The sequence below is a fragment of the Mustela nivalis genome (assembly GCF_964662115.1).
Source record: "Mustela nivalis genome assembly, chromosome: 13".
NCBI classification, from domain to species: Eukaryota; Metazoa; Chordata; class Mammalia; order Carnivora; family Mustelidae; genus Mustela; species Mustela nivalis.
Window position 1 is genome coordinate 37,147,731 of NC_139032.1, and position 24,439 is coordinate 37,172,169.

Below are 24,439 nucleotides of genomic sequence, written 5' to 3' on the forward strand. Positions count from 1 at the left end.
AGATAAACTATAAATTAGCAGCCTAAAAGGAAAATCAAGGAAACAAACTAACTAACTAACTAACTAAATAAATAAATAAATAATCAAGGAAACACTTACTTTAAAGGAATTTTTGTTCTTTAACAGTCCTTCAGAGTATCATTAAATGACAGCACTGTAGATGGGATTGGGAGGGAGACAAACCATAAGTGACTCTTAATCTCACAAAACAAACTGAGGGTTGCTGCGGGGAGAGGGATTGGGAGAAGGGTGGTGGGGTTATGGACATTGGGGAGGGTGTGTGCTATGGTGAGAGCTGTGAAGTGTGTAAACCTGGTGATTCACAGACCTGTACCCCTGTGGATAAAAATACAAAATTAAAAATTAAAAAAAAATAAATGACAGTACTGTGGAAGGGTTGCGCTTTGTTGTGACCCCACAGGTATATAACTTTGAAAATATAGGTGTGTGTACAACTATTTTAGATGATTTCTATCCCAAATGTTCTAAGTTTTTGAATCTTTAAGCATGAAGATTGATAATGCATTCACCAATTCTTTAGGAAGACCTGATGAAAGACATTCTCCTCTATTTCTTTGGTGTCCTCAGTGTCTTTCACTCTGGTAGACATGGAGTAATAACTCTGTAAGTAGTTGTTGATAGTTTCTAAATACAGCACATAATGTAAACATATTAACAAATCTATTAATAGACATTTACTAATTTAAATTAGCTGATGTTATGTCAACACTATATTAGCCAATATTTTCTAGGGCATATTATAGAAAAAAAAAATCCTTTCTTTTCAGTAGTTTACATCTGAGAGTAACACATTCAGAAGGACTATATCTTCGTTTAATCTGAATAACCTACCCATATATTTGAATGCTTATTATTTCTTGCCCTATTATTTGAACACTGTTTCCATTCCCAGCATTTCATAACTTTTTCTGGGGATGTTGTTGGGTGGAGTTAGTTGTTTCAATCTGGTGAAATAATAGGTCAGTATATCATTTAATCAGTTTTGAAAATTTTATACACTCATAAACCACCTTCTCAAGTAAGATGGAAAATATTTCCATCATCTTAGAAATTTTTCTACTGTCTTTTCAAACCCATCTCCCACTGCAGCAACTGGATATCATTAAGTTATTTTATTTATTTATTTTTCCTAATATTATAAATTTTATCACATATCTTGGTTTGCCTGTTCTAGAACTTCACATAAATGAAACACACAATATTGATTTTTATGTGTCTATTTCTTTCACTCAGCATGTTTTTGAGATTCTTCCTGGTTTCTGCATGTACCTACAGTTTATTCCTTTTTATTTGTAAACAGTATTCGATTATATGAGCAAACTACAGATTTTAAAATTGTTTTTCTGTTAAGGGATATCTAGCTCTTCGTAGTGTTTGTTTATTATGAATAAATTTTCTATTAATATTCTTGCCAAGGACTTTTGCAGAAGTATAATTTTTTATGTATTTGTGTACATATGTAAGAAAAAAGGGTATATTTTGCTTTTTAAGGAAGTGACAAAATTTTCCAAAGTGGTGGTACCATTTTATATTCCCACTAGCAAAGTATTAAAGTTCTAGCTTCTGCACATCCTTGATCTCATTTAGTGTTAAAGTTCAGTGATGAAGTTTCATCATTCCAATGGCTATGTGGAATTTTAATATGGATTTTAATTTTAATTTTAATATGCATTTCCTGGTAACAATTGATTTTCAACATTTTTTTTTCAGGCCTTGGTTGGACATTTGTTGATTTGGTCTATCAGTTCTTGTTTCGTACTTTCTTTTATACTACCAGTTGTCTATTTTATTGACTTATAGGAGTACTTTCCAGAGATCAGATATTAGTACTTTGCCTAATGTATGTGTTGTAGATATTTTCTCCTAGTTTGCAGCATGCCTATTCATTTTCTTACTGGCATGATTTAATTAAAAAATATTTTAATTAAAAAATATTTAATTAAAAGATATTTTAAAATATTATAAAGTCTAATTGTCAATGTATTTTATAGTTAGTCCTTTTATGCTATCTGTAAGAAATCTTTACCTAACCCCAAATGATGAAAATGTCCTTTTTTTTTTTTTTTCCTTTGGTAATATTGTCAATTAAGTCAATTTGGGTGATAGTCCTGTTCAGGTCATCTATATATTTATTGATTTTCTATCTACTTGTTCTATTGATTACTGAGGAAGGAGTGTTGGATATTCCTGGAACTGTCCATTTCTCTTTTAAATTCTACAAACTGCTGTTTTATAATCTGAACAGCCCTGATAGGAATATAAACATTTAGGATTATCATATGTTCTAAATTACATAACCCTATTATTACTATTGCATGTCTCTCATACTCCTGGTAATATATATCTTCTGAAATCTATGTTTGATACAAATATTGTTACTTTAATATTCTTAGGGTTAATGCATAATGTACTTTCTTTCTTTCACTTTAAGCCTATTTATGCTTTTATTTGTTAGAGTGGTTTTGGCACAGACAAAATAGTTTAACCCCTTTTTAAAATGTTATTTTACATTTTTTGTCTTTTATTTTAAATATTTAGAATATTTCTTTTCAAGGTAATCATTCATATATTTGGGTTTAAATCTACCATCTTCTTACTTATTTGTTATTGGTAATATCTATTCTATCTATTCTTTGCTTCTTTAATTACTTTCTTTCCTATTTTCTTTATTTTTATTTTATTGAGGTAAAATTGACCTCATGTGCATACTTAAAGTGCACAATTTGATGTTTTGATGTATGTATACTATTAAACCATTAACAGTTAAAACAGCAAATATTTCTATTTTCCAGAAGAGTTACCTTAAACCCTTTTGTACTTCCTCCCTTTGCACTCATTCACATGACTTTTTTTTTTTTTCCTGGAAATCATCAATCTGCTTTCTGTCCCTAAAAGTTAGTTTCTATCTTCTATAATTGTATATAAATCCTTGGGGAAGGATCTGACTTCTTCTTTTCCTTCTACTTCTTCTTCTTCTTCTTCTTCTTTTTTTTTTTTGCATAATTATTTTGGATTCATACATTTGGTAGCATATATCAATATTTCATTCTTCTTTTTGGCTGAGGGGTATTCCACTGTTTATGCTACTGGTTGGTTTTATGGATACGAGTTGCTTCAAGCTTTCTACTTACTTGTAGACATCTAGATTACTAATTTTTTTGGTCTATTACAACTAAAACTGCTATGAACATAGAGAAGTCTATCTATGAGCAAAAGCTTTGATTTCTCCAGAGAATATACATATTTCTTTTTATTATTTTGTGTAGAATTGGCATTTATTTATTAAATAAAATATCTTCCTTGGCGAGCAAAGCCAAATGGGTCAGTGTTGGGCTCCCCGCCGAGGGGAGGAGGCGCCCGGGCCAGCCGGAGGCCTCTCCTTGGGGCTGAGCGGGATGGCGAGTGTCGCGAACCCGAACGCACCCACAGAAGACACCGGGCTCGGGGGATCTGTCAAAGCAGGATCTCACTTTATTGTGCGGGGGCAAACCTTATATAGAGCAGCAGAAGGGAAGTGAGGACAGAGGGGGAATAGCCAATAAGATTATGCCAAGTATCAGTTGCTGGGTAAGGCGTGTCGGGCGAGAGGAGGAAGTGCCATAGGTTTCAGGAACCGAAACTGTGAAATTGGCGCCTTGTTGGCCGGAAGAGACGGCAAGCCGGCGCCATCTTTATTCTGGGCCACACCCTGTGGAGGCACCTCTAGTTATGTGCCTTACCGGTCAGGAATTTTCATCATGGCAATGTTTTGAGATAAAATTCAACCTTTAAATGGATATTGGGCTGTTGAGGTCAACTATTTCTTCTTTAGTAAGGTTTGTGATTTGTATCTGTCAACAAATTTGTCCCTTTCATTTGGAGTATCAAATTTATTGCTGTATTTTTTCATTATATTCTCTTATTATCTTTTTAATATCATATGAATCTTCAGTATATCAACTTCTTTATTTTTTTTAGGGTAATTTGTGTCTGATCTTCTGCTCAGCTAGAATTTTACCAATTTTATATATCTTCTTCAAGAGACTGTGTTTGATTTCATTGATTTTTATCAATTGTTGTGCTGTTTTTCTCTTTATTTCATTTTAGTTTTATTTCTTTTTTTTCCATTTCATTTTATTTTATTTCTTTTCAGTGTTCCAAGATTCATTATTTAGGCACCACACCTACCTAGTGCTCCATGCAATATGTGCCCTCCATACCACCCACCACCAGGCTCACCCAATCTGCCACACCCTCTCCTCCAAAACCTCAATTTGTTTCACAGAGTCCACAGTCTCTTATGGTTTGTCTCCCACTCCAGTTTCCCCCAAATCACTTCTCCGCTTCATCTCCCAATGTCTTCTGTGCTGTTCCTTATGCTCCACAAGTAAGTGAAACCATACAATAATTAAATCTCTCTGCTTGACTTATTTCACTCGCATAATCTCTTCCAGTCCCATCCATGTTGCTACAAAAGTTGGGTATTCATTCTTTCTGATGGAGGCATAATACTCCATAGTGTATATGGAGAACATCTTCCTTATCCATTTGTCCGTTGAAGGGCATCTTGGTTCTTTCCACAGTTTGGCGACTGTGGCCATTGCTGCTATGAACATTGGGGTACAAATGGCCCTTCTTTTCACTGCATCTGTATCTTTGGGGCAAATACCCAGTAGTGCAATTGCAGGGTCATAGGTAAGCTCTATTTTCAATTTCTTAAGGAATCTCCACACTGTTTTCCAAAGTGGCTGCTCCAACTTGCATTCCCACCAACAGTGTAAGAGGTGTCTTGTTAATTTTTGCCATCCATTATTAGAGTCAGGATGGAGCACACAAACTAAAGGTGTGAAGGGATTTTTATTGGTGCATTTGAATATCACCAGGTTATGATCAGTAGAAGAAGGGAGTCTTGTGGCAGCAGTCACCATTAGCACACTGGTGCAGCTGGTCACCTGGGTAAGGTACTCATAGCCACCAGGAAAATATGAACATTTAAAAATTTATGAACAAAAAAGTGTTGTGTTGGAAATTCAGTAAAATATTGTTGCACATGAAGATAAGTGAACAAATACTACCAATAAACCTTTAAAAAAATCAGCCAATAGAAACAGATCAAGAAATAAGGGAGAAAATGGAATTAGCAGCAAATTATTTGAACTGGGTAGAAATGAAAATATTTATAGGATACTAATAAACTAGAACTCAAGAAGAAATGATAACTCTACACACCTACATTAAAAATCATATTAATGACTCAGTATCCAATGTAAGATGCAAGAAAAGAAGGGCAACTTAAAGAGTAAGGATATCAAAATTCCACTGGCATTTTTCAAAGAGCTGGAACAAAAAATCCTAAAATTTGTATGGAACCAGAAGAGACTTTGCATTGCTAAGGAAATGTTTAAAAAACAAAACAAAACAAAACAAAACAAAACAAAAACCTGGGGCATCACGTTGCCTGATTCCATGCTTTACTACAAAGTTGTGTTCACCAAGACAGCATAGTACTGGCAGGAATCCTTATAATTAATTGCCACCATTAACTGAGGTATGAAACTCTCTCTCTCTCTCCCTTACTTAGCTAAATAGAGCTAAGTAACCTAAATTTTTTTTATGATAGTGAAAAGAATCTCATGTGTAGAATATAATACTGGGTCAAGGTGAAAATCCATGAGAATCCTGAGCTTATCTTTGTTTGGAAGCTGGAACCAAGGACTTGTGAGACTTAAAATTTAGTTAAGGAAAAGGAAAGTCTTCACTGAAGATGAGGCTTTGAGTATTTGTTTACCACTAGTATATAACATTATGAGAAATTTCTAAAGAGTGGAAGAAGAAGATTGTTTCTTCTACTGTTATAAACCTAAAATAAGAAGTAAAAAAATTCAGTCTTCTGCTCTCCTTTTCTGAGTAGCTAAAAATATCCATTATGTAACCGTTTTTTCAGAAGGTAACACTGCCAATTATTTTTGCACTTGCTGAATATAATGACCATAAACATACAACTCCATATTAGAATTGAGTAGATGATAATTTCCACCCACAAAACAAAGTTATTTGTCAAAATCAAAATGCTGATTGACAAAAATTTAAAATCTGTCTATTAGAATGGATCTCTCTGAAAGGATTTTGATTGTTCCAAGAACACATAACAAATCCTACTCAACAATTATTTGCACTTAATCACTGGATGAGAATGACAATATTCTTTGTTATAAGACTCACACTATGACAATATTCAAAGTAGTCTTGACTGTGGAGTGATGTGTAAAATTATATTACAAATAAATTATATGAAATTGAACTGTAGAAAATTTTAAGAGGTGACACAGAATTCATGGGAGAATACATTGGAGTATTAGTAGATCTTATATTAAGACATTATAATTGAAGAACAGGTAGTATATGATTAAAATATAAATTTATTTTCTGGTGGAGTGAGGCTGTAGGAGGTAGGAGGTATTAGCACAACTTGTGCTAATATAGGATCTGTATTCAACAATTGCCAGGGGTTCCTGGTTGATAAATAATTTTCAATAAAGCCTACTGTGTGCCAGGATAAATTCATGTATTGTTCATTTACTTCTCTTGTTTCAATCCTCAGCATGATACTATGAAGCTACTACCATTATTTTTACTTTATTGTACATAGAATTTAAAGCTAAGAAAAACTACTAATGTCAAGCCACTCATTAAACATTTATTGAGCAACTCCAGGAAATGTGGCATACTCAAATGAGAACAAGCTTTGGGTACAGCAGAGCCAGCACTGCTTTCTGTGTACAAAAGGTTAAGTCAGTCTTTGGCCCACACTATTATACTTAAGCCATTCTTCAGGTTTGACACAAAGTATCCTCATGTCTTTATTTTTCTGATGTTGAAGTGATATTAATTATCACATTATCTATTTAGAGAAGAGGTAGGACTATGGAGAGAAAGTTGCTCCAGAGATTGAGAGATTTATGCTGCCTAAATCTCAGAGCTTTTGTGAGGATGCAAGAAAATGTTTGTGGAAACTGTGAGAGTATATGTCACTGGAATACTCATATTGTAGAGTGTTGTGATGGTTTTTGACAAAAGTAGTATATTCTGTAGAACTTTTAAAAACTCAGTTTGAGTTTCACATATCCAAGCAATAAATGCAATTAACTTTTTGATTTTCCTTCCATAGCCTATTGCCTCTGTGTCCTTCGTTAAGCTATTTGAACTCTCTGCGCTTTAGCTAATTCAACTTTATAATGACTATGGTTATAATATTTACCTTTTGGGTTGATGTAAGTGTTAAGAATCATATATGTGATAGTTGATACATACTAGGTATTCTAACAGATGTATCTGATACTATTATGGTAAGATGACAGGCACTATATGTGATACCTTGCATTTATTACCTTATTTAAATGAATGCTTTCATTTCTGATTAATTGGAATTATTACAATGATGTGTAACCCAAGGATCAAGCAGTAAAAGTAATTATATTGATTTATTTATTCACTCTGAAAAATTTATGGAACCTTGTTATATGTGAAATACTATAAGAAGTCCTTGGGATCCAAAGATGAAGAAGGTTCATGATAGAATATACAACTGATAATGTATCTAAATGCATTATATCACAACCTATACCAAAAGGTTCAGAGATTGGTAGAAGTCATTGTGGTTTACACAGGGATTTAGCATACATTATCTTATTAATACTGTAAGAAATGTAAGATAGTGTTATCATTTTATTTTTTGTGTGCAAATTCAATATTACTCAGCTGTATAATGGATGTTGGGTATATCATTTTTCCCTTATGTGACATTTTATTCCCTGGACTGTTATTTTAACATCATATAGAAACTGGTGTTTACAGCAGCGAGTCCTTTTAAGATCTAAGCTAGAAATCAAGTTTATTGTGCATGCTGGGAATAGAGGAGAAATTGTTATAAGAATGAGCAGAATGGATGTTTGACATAAAATAGTATTAATTAGGTACTGTACTATCTTTGTCTCCCTTATCAGCAGTTGGCCTCCATTCTACTCCAACCCAATTTCCCATTCAAACAGTATTTTATTGGTTTTGTAGAAAAGACAACAACAAACAAAGGGTGAGACACTTATAATGTATTTTGATTCATGGAAGCAAACAAAATATCAACAAATATTTCTCCAGACTTAACTGTGTTTGATAATACTAATTTGTAGTCATTGTTTTAATATTAGGTTATATAAATTATCTTTCAAAAGTAAATAAACAATTTTTAAAAGAATGATATAATGTTGGTATAAATATGTCCTTAAATCAAAACAAGTTATTTTAGGGCTCTCATAGTTGAATAGTATTTTATATGCTTACATTTGAGTTTTATTCTCCTTACAAAAACATGAGTAAAAGTATCTCACAATGGTTTGTGTTAGTCTGAGAAAAGTATGAATATCTAGATATTTATACCTTTGCTACAACTATACTCCATAGTGGTTTTAAATATTATTCTTTAAAAATTTAATAGTGTTTCAAATTTAATCAGTTTTTTTCTGCAGAATAATACAGAAATATGCTCATGCTTAAGCTAGATATGACATTTTCTTTGGGGTGTGTTTTTTTTTAGATTTTTATCTACTGGGAGACATGATTGAATGTATCTTCTACACACTATTTTGGTTTGATCTTTTAAATTTCTTTAATTTATAAGTAAATAAATTAACTGACATATTATAAATATCTTCAATATTTTTGTTCAGCTCATAATTTAAGATCTTGTTTGTAAAAAGTGTCTTCACTAAAATGTAGACTGAGAGTGGAATGATTTAGAGCTCAAAAGGAACTTTCAATTTCATCTGTTCCATTTCAAAGTAATTCTATGAAAATAGTAACATTCAGGAAAGCCACGTGGCTTCTGTTTCCAAAGCTCTTAGTTTAGCTGGATTATGTTGGAGACTAGGAGTTGGGAACTCATCCATCAATGGACAGGAAGGAAATAAGAATCTGTGAGGCAGCCAGTGAAGGCACTAGGGCTGTGGATTTCCTTAGGGGAAATGGAGAGATTACACCAACCTAAATTTGGCCAAATCTATTCATAAACAAACAAACAAAAAATACATGAACTAATCAAACAAACAACACAAACTGGGCCAGCCTTTCTTAAGAATGCTTTTGGTCTGATCTGGCTGTGAGTTTGAGAGCTGTCACTGAGCTTCTGCACTGACCTCTCCAAGTCTCTTTTAAATTTGACCTACTTTCTAATGTTAGAAAAGGAATGGAATGCCTTGCTTTGCTTAAAAGAGTAGACTAAGAAAACCTACCAAATAAGATGTGGAAAAGTCTTATGCAAAGATTACCATTTACTGACTTCCAAATATCGATTGTTTTAATCTTTGCCTGAGACCTGTGGTTCTGAAAAGAGTGATGATTAAAAAAAAGAAAAAAAAAATCCCTTAGCTCATGTGTTTCTGGAAATAATTTCCTGCAAAGAATCTTTTTCTTTTTTTTTCCACTTAGAATTTACAGATGACCCCTTTTTACATAAAGCCTCCATATTCCCTTTCTTTGCTTCATAAATTCATACCTGAATTCTTTGTACTCACTGACTAATCTGGACTTAATACTGATCTGACTAACCTTTAGTCAGTTTCTATTCTCTTAAGTCCACCTTCAGTCTGAGCCAGCATTTATCCTTTCTGCTGATCTCAGGAAAACACATTCCTGGATCAGCTGTCTCATCACACCACCTACCTCTATCCACTCTCCCCTACTCTGTTCTTTCTAGCCTTGCTTACTCTTGTCTGTAAAAGAAAAAACCTTATTTCTGCCCAATATTTGAGACATTTGCAAATCTTTCTCCAGCTTTCTCCCTGTTGCAATCGTCTTCCTTTTCCTTATAATAATTGTTTCAAATAAATTTCTCCTTACCTAATTCTATATTTGTTTTTCTTTGAAAATTTATAAACTATCTAAAAAAAGCAACACTAAGATTTTTTTTTTTAAAGATTTTATTTATTTGACAGAGAGAGACAGTGAGAGAGAGAAAGAGAGAGTGCACAAGTAGGGGAGCAGCAGAGGGAGAAGGGGAAGCAGTTTCTCCACTGAGCAGAGAGCCTCATGTGGGCTCGATCCCACTGGGACCATAACCTGAAGCTGAGGGCAGATCCTTAACCAACTGAGCCACACAGATGCCACCAAAACTAAGATTTTTAAAGGTGTTATTTTCATAAAAATATTAATGAATGAATTAATTTTTACCAGTTTCTGTTACACAGTATTCCAAAATATACAAAGAATAATACTCATATGCCTGTCATGAGCTTTGTCAAATATAAACATCTTGTATATTTATGCAATTTTTTAAAAATAAAAAGAGAAATTACAAATAATAGAGTGTTTCCATATCTCTCTCCTATACTTCATTGCTATTTCTACTAAGAAGTAAACGCCATTCTGAATTTGAGTTTCTTGTCTCTATGCCTGCTTTTACATTTTCACTACATATTTATAATGTTTGTATCCCTTTACAATGTGAGATATCAGTTTAAATACATACATACTTTTTATATTTAACCATATCGATATAGGCAGCTCTAGCCAATCATATTTTCATTGTTATTGTACCATATGAATTGGTTTTATTGTTTTATTATCCTATAAAATAACATGTAAATTTTCCTCAATTTTGCCAGCATTCTTAATATATCATAAACAATATTGCAATGGAATTTCTAATATGTCTCATTATGTATATTTATGTATAAATTTGATTTTAGTGGTATATACTTCAGGTGGAATAGTAAGACAATAACTGGATTTCCTTAAGCATGTCTTCATTTTTATTTGATATTAACCAATGTTTTTCTGAATGACATTCACAAGATAAATTCTACTTGACAATGATGTATTTTTAATACACTTTGGAATTTTACTTCCTATTATTTTATTTAGTATTTTACATCTCTGTTCCTAAATGAGCTTTTAATAATTTCTGTTCTTATTCTGTTCTTGTTTTATTCTACCTTTGTAAAATGAACATTTTTTATTTATGTTCATTTATTTTTATTCTCTAAATGCATTGCAGAACTGGAAATTAACTGTGCTTTAGGGATTTGATACAATGTGGTTTAAAATAATATATATTCAGGGACTTCTGCAGGGGCATAGGGGTTTTTTAAAAACTAATTGAATTTCTTTAAGTGAAGTTTTAAAAAATAGCTCTTCTTGAACAAATTTGCTAATAGATATTTTTCATAAAAATGCCAATTATTCTGTTTCAAGTTTATACTCATTTATTTATTCATAGCATTTTCTTTTTTTTTGATAATCTTTTATTTTTTATAAACATATATTTTTTATCCCCAGGGGTACAGGTCTGTGAATCACCAGGTTTACACACTTCATAGCAGAATCTATAAAGAACTTAGCAAACTCAACACCCAAAGAACAAATAATCCAATCAAGAAATGGGCAGAGGACATGAACAGACATTTCTGCAAAGCATTTTCTAATATTTAAACCATTCTACTTCAATCTGTTTTATAACTCTTCCTTTTTATCCCCTTTATAATATTAATTAATAAAATTGTGATAAGGCAAATAAAATATATTTTTAAATGGCAAGCAGTGGAATATTGATAAATTCCTGAAGTTCAAGCTAATTAATGCCATCAGCTTTATTAAAAAAAAATCTGTCTATTCTTACCAGTATTCTTTAGTTTTCTCTCTCGTCCACTTGCACATTTAGTGTTTTTTAATGCATTTCTTTAAGTTTTCCTTAAATCCCTTATGTACCCTATTGGCATAAATATATGACTTATATATATATAAATATATATATAAAGCTTCATTATTGAATTAAAATCTTTTAAAAACTTAAATTTATTTTGGGGCGCCTGGTTGGCTCGGTTGGTTGAGCATCTGAGTCCTGATTTTAACTCAGATCATGATCTCATGGCTGTGGGATGCAGTCCCACATGGTGCTCAGCTGGCAATCTGCGTGAAAATTCTCTCCTTCTGCCCCTCCCAACTTGTAAGTGCTTTCTTTTCTGCTGTCCCTTTCTCTTAAAATAAATACACAACTCTTAAAAAAAAAACCATTAAATTTATCTGTATTTAGGGGCGCCTGGGTGGCTCAGTGGGTTAAAGCCTCTGCCTTTGGCTCAGGTCATGATCTCAGGGTCCTGGGATCGAGTCCCACATCGGGCTCTCTGCTCAGCAGGGAGCCTGCTTCCCTCTCCCTCTCTCTGCCTGACTCTCCGCCTACTTGTGATCTCTGTCTGTCAAATAAATAAAAATCTTAACAAAAATTTAAAAAAAAAAAAATTTATCTGTATTTAGTTATATCCTGAAATTTTTCACGTGTGGTGCATTCATCACTGTTTAGTTTGACAAAATTTCCATTGTGATTTTTTTTAATATGTTAGTTATTTAAGAGTGTATCTCAGTTTTCCAAATGTATGTTTATATAATATAAAATTATATGTCTATTATTACTGAGGATTACATAGGATTAGATGATCATGTTTGAAGAATACAAATCAGATAACTTACCTAGTATCAATCTTTCCTAAATAATTTGAAAGACACAGGTACCTACTCAGAAGTCTCAGACAAAGAAGAGAAAGTTTGCTTCTCTGATCCTTCTTTTGCAGTTAGGTATGCTCTTGTGGGCCAGACTCAATAAGCCTTTCAGTGAGGGTTGTGTGATTTCTCAAACGGTAAGAAATATTTTAATTGTGAAATATCTTTTTTCTAAGATTTATTTAGAAATTTTAATTGTGAAATGTCTTTTTTTCTAAGATTTATTTAGATTTGAGAGAGAGGGAGCCTGACTGAGCAGGCATGGGGCAGCTTGGGGAAAGGGGCAGAGGGAGAGGAAGAGAGAGAGTCCCCAGGCAGACTCCCTGCTGAGCTGGGAACCAGACATAGGACTCAACCCCAGCATACTGAGATCAGGACTTAGGTGAAAATCATGAATTGGTTGGCCAACATACTGACCCACCCAAGTGATTGTGAAATATCTTTAGGTTTCTAACATCTCCATTCCAGAAAGTTACATCGTTTCATAAATCCCAGGTTCTATTTACTACAGGAAACCCTTCCAAAGCATTTCAGGGACAGGTCTCTTCCTCTCTGCAAATATTATCCTAGAATTTATTTAAATTAAAATTTACAGTAGGTAGTCTTTTACTTTTGGCTTCTTTTACTTAGTACAGTAGTTTTGAGAGTCTTTCCTGTGGTTGAATATCAGTGATTGTTTTCTTTGTTTATTTCACAGACAGAGATCACAAGTAGGCAGAGAGGCAGGCGGAGAGAGAGAGGAGGAAGGAGGCTCCTTGCTGAGCAGAGAGCCTGATGCGGGGCTTGATCCCAGGACGCCAGGATCGTGACCTGAGCTGAAGGCGGAGGCTTAACCCACTGAGCCACACAGGTGCCCCAGTGATTGTTTTCTTTGAATTGCTTCTTCCAAATATATAGTCTTAGTTATTATGTCTTCAAACATCGCTTTTCAACTAGTTATTATGTCTTCAAACATCGCTTTTCAACTATATTTTAGTCCATTCTTCTGTGACATCTATTACATGTGAATTGAAGTAATTCAATCTCAGTAACATAGGCAATAACTGTATAAAATATAAAAAACTGTATGTGTTCTCTCTTTACATATTAGCTTTGTGCTCTAAGTAAATTTTTCTGTAATATTTTCTAAATCACAAATTTTAGCTTTGATAGCATAGAGATAGAATTCTGCTCATATATTTTTTTCAGTGATGATATCTTCATTCAAAAATTTGTTGTATTAAAGATTTTATTTATTTATTTACAGATATCACAAATAGGCAGAAAGGCAGGCAGGGAGAGAGGGGTGGGAACAGGCTCTCCGTTGAGCAGAAAGCCCAATGCGGGGCTCAATCCCAGAACCCTGAGATCATGACCCAAGCCAAAGGCAGAGGCTTGAACCCACTGAGCCACCCAGGCACCCCTCATTCAAAATTTTCTAACTGTTTCCCATATCCATATCTCTTGTTTCACTTCTATTTTCTTACTTTTAAAGTATTTATGAAACTAAAAAATGAATAAACACATTCAAAAGCTTTCAGACAGTTCTGTAATATTAACTTACTATTCCAAGTGTTCATGTTGATTGTTGTTTTTCTTTTTTTGTTGTTGTTTTTTTTTTAAATTTTTATTTTTTATAAACATATATTTTTATCCCCAGGGGTACAGGTCTGTGAATCACCAGGTTTACACACTTCACAGCACTCACCAAAGCACATACCCTCCCCAATGTCCATAATCCCACCCTCTTCTCCCAAACCCCCTCCCCCCAGCAACCCTCAGTTTGTTTTGTGAGATTAAGAGTCACTTATGGTTTGTCTCCCTCCCAATCCCATCTTGTTTCATTTATTCTTCTCCTACCCACTTAAGCCTCCATGTTGCATCACCACTTCCTCATATCAGGGAGATCATATGATAGTTGTCTTTCTCTGCTTGACTTATTTCGCTAAGCATGATTCTCTCTAGTTCCATCCATGTTGTCGCAAATGGCAAGATTTCATTTCTTTTGATGGCTGCATAGTATTCCATTGTGTATATATACCACATCTTCGTGATCCATTCATGTGTTGATGGACATCTAGGTTCTTTTCATAGTTTGGCTATTGTGGACATTGCTGCTATAAACATTCGGGTGCATGTGCCCCTTTGGATCCCTACATTTGTATCTTTAGGGTAAATACCCAATAGTGCAATTGCTGGGTCATAGGGCAGTTCTATTTTCAACATTCTGAGGAACCTCCATGCTGTTTTCCAGAGTGGCTGCACCAGCTTGCATTCCCACCAACAATGTAGGAGGGTTCCCCTTTCTCCACATCCTCGCCAGCATCTGTCATTTCCTGACTTGTTGATTTTAGCCATTCTTACTGGTGTGAGGTGATATCTCATTGTGGTTTTGATTTGTATTTCCCTGATGCCGAGTGATAGGGAGCACTTTTTCATGTGTCTGTTGGCCATCTGGATGTCTTCTTTGTAGAAATGTCTGTTCATGTCCTCTGCCCATTTCTTGATTGGATTATTTGTTCTTTGGGTGTTGAGTTTGCTAAGTTCTTTATAGATTCTGGACACTAGTCCTTTATCTGATATGTCGATGCAAATATCTTCTCCCGCTCTGTCAGTTGTCTTTTGATTTTGTTCACTGTTTCGTTTGCTGTGCAAAAGCTTTTGATCTTGATAAAATCCCAATAGTTCATTTTGCCCTTGATTCCCTTGCCTTTGGCGTTGTTCCTAGGAAGATGTTGCTGCAGCTGAGGTCGAAGAGGTTGCTGCCTGTGTTCTCCTCAAGGATTTTGATGGATTCCTTTCGCACATTGAGGTCCTTCATCCATTTTAAGTCTATTTTTGTGTGTGGTGTAAGTAAATGGTCCAATTTCATTTTTCTGCATGTGGCTGTCCAGTTTTCCCAGCACCATTTATTGAAGAGGCTGTCTTTTTTCCATTGGACATTCTTTCCTGCTTTGTCGAAGATGAGTTGACCATAGATTTGAGGGTCTATTTCTGGGCCCTCTATTCTGTTCCATTGATCTATGTGTCTGTTTTTGTGCCAGTACCATGCTGTCTTGATGATGACAGCTTTGTAATAGAGCTTGAAGTCCGGGATTGTGATGCCACCAACGTTGGCTTTCTTTTTCAATATCCCTTTGGCTATTCGAGGTCTTTTCTGGTTCCATATAAATTTTAGAATTATTTGTTCCATTTCTTTGAAAAAGATGGATGGTACTTTGATAGGAATTGCATTAAATGTGTAGATTGCTTTAGGTAGCATAGACATTTTCACAATATTTATTCTTCCAATCCAGGAGCATGGAACATTTTTCCATTTCTTTGTGTCTTCCTCAATTTCTTTCATGAGTACTTTATAGTTTTCTGAGTATAGATTCTGTGTCTCTTTGGTTAGGTTTATTCCTAGGTATCTTATGGTTTGGGGTGAAATTGTAAATGGGATTGACTCCTTAATTTCCCTTTCTTCTGTCTTGCTGTTGGTGTAGAGAAATGCAACTGATTTCTGTGCCTTAATTATATATCCTGACACTTTACTGAATTTCTGTATAAGTTCTAGCAGTTTTGGAGTGGAGTCTTTTGGGTTTTCCACATATAGTATCATATCATCTGCGAAAAGTGATAGTTTGACTTCTTCTTTGCCGATTTGGATGCCTTTAATTTCCTTTTGTTGTCTGATTGCTGAGGCTAGGACCTCTAGTACCATGTTGAATAGCAGTGGTGATAATGGACATCCCTGCCGTGTTCCTGACCTTAGCGGAAAAGCTTTCAGTTTTTCTCCATTGAGAATGATATTTGCAGTGGGTTTTTCATAGATGGCTTTGATGATATTGAGGTATGTGCCCTCTATCCCTACACTTTGAAGAGTTTTGATCAGGAAGGGATGCTGTACTTTGTCAAATGCTTTTTCAGCATCTATTGAGAGTATCATATGGTTCTTGTTCTTACTTTTATTGATGTGTTCTATCACATTGACTGATTTGCGGATGTTGAACCAACCTTGCAGCCCTGGAATAAATCCCACTTGGTCGTGGTGAATAATCTTTTTAATGTACTGTTGAATCCTATTGGCTAGTATTTTGTTGAGTATTTTTGCATCTGTGTTCATCAAGGATATCGGTCTATAGCTCTCTTTTTTGGTGGGATCCTTGTCTGGTTTTGGGATCAAGGTGATGCTGGCCTCATAAAATGAGTTTGGAAGTTTTCCTTCCATTTCTATTTTTTGGAACAGTTTCAGGAGAATAGGAATTAGTTCTTCTTTAAATGTTTGGTAGAATTCCCCCGGGAAGCCGTCTGGCCCTGGGCTTTTGTTTGTTTGGAGATTTTTAATGACTGTTTCAATCTCCTTACTGGTTATGGGTCTGTTCAGGCTTTCTATTTCTTCCTGGTTCAGTTGTGGTAGTTTATATGTTTCTAGGAATGCATCCATTTCTTCCAGATTGTCAAATTTATTGGCGTAGAGTTGCTCATAGTATGTTCTTATAATAGTTTGTATTTCTTTGGTGTTAGTTGGGATCTCTCCTCTTTCATTCATGATTTTATTTATTTGGGTCCTTTCTCTTTTCTTTTTGATAGTCGGGCCAGGGGTTTATCAATTTTATTAATTCTTTCAAAGAACCAGCTCCTAGTTTCGTTGATTTGTTCTATTGCCTTTTTGGTTTCTATTTCATTGATTTCTGCTCTGAACTTTATGATTTCTCTTCTCCTGCTGGGCTTAGGGTTTCTTTCTTGTTCTTTCTCCAGCTCCTTTAGGTGTAGGGTTAGGTTGTGTACCTGAGACCTTTCTTGTTTCTTGAGAAAGGCTTGTACCGCTATATATTTTCCTCTCAGGACTGCCTTTGTTGTGTCCCACAGATTTTGAACCGTTGTATTTTCATTATCATTTGTTTCCATGATTTTTTTCAATTCTTCTTTAATTTCCCGGTTGACCCATTCATTCTCTAGAAGGATGCTGTTTAGTCTCCATGTATTTGGGTTCTTTTCGAACTTCCTTTTGTGGATGAGTTCTAGCTTTAGAGCATTGTGGTCTGAAAATATGCAGGGAATGATCCCAATCTTTTGATACCGGTTGAGTCCTGATTTAGGACCGAGGATGTGATCTATTCTGGAGAATGTTCCATGTGTACTAGAGAAGAATGTGTATTCTGTTGCTTTGGGATGAAATGTTCTGAATATATCTGTGATGTCCATCTGGTCCAGTGTGTCGTTTAAGGCCTTTATTTCCTTGCTGATCTTTTGCTTGGATGATCTGTCCATTTCAGTGAGGGGAGTGTTAAAGTCCCCTACTATTATTGTATTATTGTGGATGTGTTTCTTTGATTTTGTTATTAATTGGTTTATATAGTAGGCTGCTCCCATGTTGGGAGCATAGATATTTAAAATTGTTAAATCTTCTTGTTGGACAGACCCTTTGAGTATGATATAGTGTCCTTCCTCATCTCTTATTATAGTCTTTGGCTTAAAATCTAATTGCTCTGATATAAAGATTGCCACTCCTGCGCTCTTCTGATGTCCATTAGCATGGTAAATTCTATTCCACCCCCTCACTTTAAATCTGGAGGTGTCTTCGGGCTTAAAATGAGTTTCTTAGAGGCAACATATAGATGGGTTTTGTTTTTGTATCCATTTGATACCCTGTGTCTTTTGACAGGGGCATTTAGCCCATTCACATTCAGGGTAACTATTGAGAGATATGAATTTAGGGCCATTGTATTGCCTGTAAGGTGACTGTTACTGTATATGGTCTCTGTTCCTTTCTGATCTACCACTTGTAGGCTCTCTCTTTGCTTAGAGGACCCCTTTCAAGATTTCCTGTAGAGCTGGTTTGGTGTTTGCAAATTCTTTCAGTTGTTGTTTGTCCTGGAAGCTTTTAATCTCTCCTTCTATTTTCAATGATAGCCTAGCTGGATATAGTATTCTGGGCTGCATGTTTTTCTCATTTAGTGCTCTAAAAATATCATGCCAGCTCTTTCTGGCCTGCCAGGTCTCTGTGGATAAGTCAGCTGCCAATCTAATATTTTTACCATTGTATGTTACAGACTTCTTTTCCCGGGCTGCTTTCAGGATTTTCTCTTTGTCACTGAGACTTGTAAATTTTACTATTAGGTGACGGGGTGTGGGCCTATTCTTATTGATTTTGAGGGGCGTTCTCTGAACCTCCTGAATTTTGATGCTCATTCCCTTTGCCATATTGGGGAAATTCTCCCCAATAATTCTCTCCAGTATACCTTCTGCTCCCCTCTCTCTTTCTTCTTCTTCTGGAATCCCAATTATTCTAATGTTGTTTCGTCTTATGGTGTCACTTATCTCTCGAATTCTCCCCTAGTGGTCCAGTAGCTGTTTGTCCCTCTTTTACTCAGCTTCTTTATTCTCTGTCATTTGGTCTTCTATATCACTAATTCTTTCTTCTGCCTCATTTATCCTAGCAGTTAGAGCCTCCATTTTTGATTGCACCTCATTAATAGCTTTTTTGATTTCAACTTGGTTAGATTTTAGTTCTTTTATTTCTCCAGAAACGGCTTTTATATCTCCCTAGAGGGTTTCTCTAATATCTTCCATGCCTTTTTCGAGCCCGGCTAGAACCTTGAGAATTGTCATTCTGAACTCTAGATCTGACATATTACCGATGTCTGTATTGATTAGGTCCCAAGCCTTCGGTACTGCCTCTTGTTCTTTTTTTTGTGTTGAATTTTTCCGTCTTGTCATTTTGGCCAGATAAGAGTAAATGAAGGGGCAAGTAAAATACTAAAAGGGTGGCAACAACCCCAGGAAAATATGCTTTAACCAAATTAGAAGAGATCCAAAATCGTGAGTGGGGAGAAAGGGGATAAAAAAAGGTTCAAAAAGGAAGAAAGAAAAAAAAAGAACAAAGAAAAGAAAAAAAAAAAGAAAGAAAAAAATTTTTAAAAAAGAAAACACCTGAGAAAAATGTAAAAAAGAAAAAATATATATATTAGATAAACTAGTAAAAAATCGTTAAAAAAGAAAAAGGTAACAGTTAAAAAAAAAAATTTACCCGAAGGCGAGAAGAAAAAAAAAAAAAAATGAAAAAGAAAAAATTAAATTAACTGCAAAACTAAAAAAAATCACAGGGAAAAAGCCATGAGTTCCGTGCTTGGCTTTCTCCTCCTCTGGAATTCTGCTGCTCTCCTTGGTATTGAAACCGCACTCCTTGGTAGGTGAACTTGGTCTAGGCTGGATTTCTTGTTGATCTTCTGGGGGAGGGGCCTGTTGTAGTGATTCTCAAGTGTCTTTGCCCCAGGCAGAATTACACCGCCCTTACCCGGGGCCGGGGTGAGTAATCCGCTCGGGTTTGCTTTCAGGAGCTTTTGTTCCCTGAGAGCTTTCCTTAGAGTTCCGGAGGACGGGAATACAAATGGCGGCCTCCTGGTCTCCGGCCCGGAGGAGCCGAGAGCCCAGGGCCGCACTCCTCAGGGCGCCCTCAGAGAACAGCGCCCAGTCACTCCCGTCTGCCTGACCTCCGGCCGCGCTCCGAGCTCACTGAGCCTGCGACCGGTTCAAGGTCACCCCGAGCTGCGAGCTTACTGTTGGCTCTGTCTCTGCAGCCGGCTTTCCCGTTCCAATACCCGCAAGCTCTGCGACACTCAGACACCCCCGATCCTTCTGTGACCCTGCGGGACCTGAGGCCACGCTGACCCCGCGTGGGCTTCGCCCCGGTTTAGCCTCTGGAGCGATTTCCCTCAGCGGAACAGACTTTTAAAAGTCCTGATTTTGTGCGCGGTTGCTCCGCTGCTTCCCGGGAGCCGGCCCCTCCCCCCGGGGTCTATCTTCCCGTCGCTTTGGATTCAGTTCTCTGCCGGTCCTACCTTTCAGAAAGTGGTTGTTTTTCTGTTTCCAGAATTGCTGTTCTTCTTCTCTTCGATCTGTTGATGGATTTTCAGGTGTTTGCAATCTTTAGATAAGCTACCTAGCTGATCTCCGGCTAGCTGAAGCAGTCTCAGCTTGCTACTTCTCCACCATCTTGACTCGATTGTTGTCTTTCTTAACATTAGAATTTTTTCATATGTTTAGAAGTTCCTTTCGTTGGATCGTTTTTGTTTTTGTTTTTGTTTTCTTTCTACTTTTGACTTTTTATTTTTTTTCTCTATTCCCACTCTTTTTTTTCTTTTTTTTTTTTTAAGATTTTATTTATTTATTTGACAGAGAGAGGGATCACAAGTAGCCAGAGAGGCAGGTAGAGAGAGTGGGGGTGCAATCTCTCTGCTGAGCAGAGAGCTTAATGCGGGTCTCGATTCCAGGACCATAAAATTTTGATCCCAGGACCATAAAATCATGACCTGAGCTGAAGGCAGAGGCTTAACCCACTGAGCCACCCGGGCACCCCTTACTTAGATTTTTCTGCATCTTATTGCCCACCCACCCCCCCCCCCCGTTTGCAACACTTTTTTAAAATGTGTCTTTGAGTTTCTGCTTTTTTTTGATATCACAGGTTATATCACAGGTTGTGTGATATCACAGGTTGATATCACAGATTAAATCACTATTTAATTGACTGTTTGGTTCATATTTTTGGAATGAGGCTGTTTGTATGTGTTCTTATCTCCCTAAACACTGAGCTTTTATTAAGCAATAACCACTGTGATTGGGCTGGATGTTTATTCAACAATCATTCCTGAAGTAGAGGCAGAGAGGGCAAATGCTGCCCTAACCTCAGAACGCAAGCATTAAACTTAATTCTGTTCCTCACCTATAAAGCACTTTCAATTTTCTCTATAAAGTCAATATTCTAACTAACACTCCCTTAAAGGAGCCCAACATGACTATGAATTCATGTATGCTGTACTTTTTAAAAATTTTCTTCTAATCTATTTAGTTGTTGAACCTGTCTTTTAGCCCGATATGTCTTTCTGGTTTTAAGCATTTTTAAATTTATCTATCACTGATATGTATTTGGACCAGGACATGTGCATCAGAGCATGAACTTGTTTAGCTTTGTTGACTATTAGTCCCACTACATAAAAATTTAAAATTTCCATATCAGATAAGATAGATTATCTTTCCTTGAGTTTTAATACAGAATTTCTGTTTCAGGTAAAGGCATCTAAAATCAAATTAACTTTGCTACTGACATTTAATACTTCTTTGAAACCAAGCCATAAGATATTCTACTCTTCATTATTTTTTTTCAGTAAAACAATTGAATCTCAGATGGGTTATGTGGTTTTCTTCATTTGTTTGTTTGCTTTTCTTAGGAGCATAAGTTCTTGCTTCACAGAAGAAAAACTAAAAGAAATTCTGGACTTTCCTAGGTGGGTCTATATGCTATTAAATCAACCCATATCTACTGACTTTCAAGACAGAGTTGGGGGGTGCCTGGGTGGCTCAGTGGGTTAAGCCACTGCCTTCGGCTCAGGTCATGATCTCAGGGTCCTGGGATCGAGTCCCGCATCGGGCTCTCTGCTCGGCAGGGAGCCTGCTTCCCTCTCTCTCTCTGCCTACTTGTGATCTCTGTCTGTCAGATAAATAAATAAAATCTTAAAAAAAAAAAGAGTTGAGTTTATTACAAAACCAAAGAAAATAATATTTGGCAATTAATGTCTTTGTAATTCTTGAATGTAGAGCAAGAAGATCTATATTCTTCTGTGGAAAGCTCTCATGAGAAAGAAAGAGATATAAGATATTGAATACTACCAAGTAATTCAAATCCTGGAATTTTTATAGTCAGAGAAGAAAGAGAATTTCAGTTTTTTATTGTGGGCAGAATTTAAAATAAACAGATTTTTTTTTTTTTTTTTGAGAAAAGGGGGGAAACAGGAAGGGTGCATGGAGAAGGGGCAGAGGGAAGAGAGAGAGAATCTTAAGCAGGCTCTATGTCTAGTGTGGAGCCTGATGTGGAGCTCAATCTCATGACCCTGAGATCATGACCTGAGCCAAAATCAAGAGTCAGGTGCTTAACCAAGTGAATCACCCATGTACCCCCCAAAAAGTTCTTTTTTAAGTTATTTGTTTTATAAAAATTTCAATAAGGCAATTGGAATAAATACTTATTTCTGCATTGATTAAACACATATTTCTTGGTCTCAGTAAAGGTACAATTGGTACCTTATAGTCATCTGAGTTTGTTTTCGCATGTTTAACTAGAGAGGAGATTTTTTTAGTATGCTGCCTATAAACATTTTCTTGTATTGTAATACTCTGTAAAAATTCTATAATTCTGCATGAGAGGAAATAAATATATCTTGAGTACAATATAAAATTTGAGAAGTACACTTAGAAAAGTAAACATAATTATTATAGACTTTTTTAAAAGTATTTATTTATTTATTTATTTGACAGAGCAAGAGCCAGAGAGCACAAGGGGGGTGAGAGAGTACTAGCAGGGTGAAAGACAGAGGGAGAAGCGGACTCCCTGCTGAGAAGAGGGCTTGATGTGAGGCTCTATCCTGGAACTCCAGGATCATGACCTGAGCGGAAGGCAGGCACTCAACCTGCCACCCAGGTACTCCAGTAAAAATAATTTTTAATGCTCAAATGTATTAAATGGAAATTATTGTTCTTAAAATTGACTCCAGGATTCTCTTACAAAGAAGTTTGGTAAATTATTTGGGTTCTTTTCACATTAAAAAGATGGCTTATGAGTTCTATGTGAAATAACAAATTACCCAACATAACCTAATCGCCATGTCCACATAGTGCATACAGACTGACAATTATTGCTAAAAAGTGGGTGGAGTGTGCAGACAGTCTGCAATCATCTAGCCAAGACTTTTCTTTTTTCCTTAATAATATCTTCTCGGGGCGCCTGGGTGGCTCAGTGGGTTAAGCCACTGCCTTCGGCTCAGGTCATGATCTCAGGGTCCTGGGATCGAGTCCCGCATCGGGCTCTCTGCTCAGCAGGGAGCCTGCTTCCTTCTCTCTCTCTCTCTCTCTGCCTGCCTCTCAGTGTACTTGTAATTTCTGTCAAATAAATAAATAAAATCTTTAAAAAAATATCTTCTCAATTATTTGGGTAAAAGTGGAAACAGGAGGGCAACACATGGTGATGCTGATGCTTAGAAATTTTTAGTTATCAGTTATACTTCTGCAATACTGGAAGGAATATTCTAGGGAAGTTGAAAATAAAGATACTACTTTGTCTTTATTACTGTTGATATTCATCATCATTGTAAGAACATTTCAGTGGGAAAATAAAAACTTTGATTTATATGGAATTTTCAGTAACTAACACTTTGACAATACTTCATATACATTTTTCTATCACCCAAAGGGTAGAACATTGTCCTGAACGTTAAAGTAGGTGCTTACTAGGTATAATTAACCATATTGTGAGTATCTATGCTATCACTTTAGGTCAGTTTACTTAAAATTTCCCTTTTCATTCTGATCAGCTTAGAAAATGTCAAATTAAGTTTTGACACTCACTTTTATTAATGTCTCCCTCAGACAAAACAAGTCACTGCTTCTTTTTTGTCTCTAATTAACCATAAATGATTCCTCTGGAAAAAATGGATTTTTTTTTAAGACAAAGATCACTTCCTTTTTGTATCCACAGCATGGTTATTGGCAGAGTAGATTATTAGTAATAGGGAGATAAGTCATAAAACACATCCTTTCTGTTTCACTTTATCTTTATGACCAATAGGCAGTGACATTTTGGGTGAGGATTAGCTATATATTCAGAGTTGATTAAATGGTAATTTAAAAAGGATCTGTTGCTGATTAAAGGTAAACCAAATACTGGCCTTGACTGGTTTGGCACTTAGGAATATGTATGCATATAATCATGGCTTAGATAATGATGGGATTAAATATAAGGTAAGTGAAAGTATCACATAGAAAAAAAAGTCTTAAAAGTAATGGAGTAAACACTATACTCAAATAGAATTTGCAGTGTAAGTATACTTTTTGATATTTAAGAAACAATTTCACGCAGATATACCCTTGGTACTTTAGTATA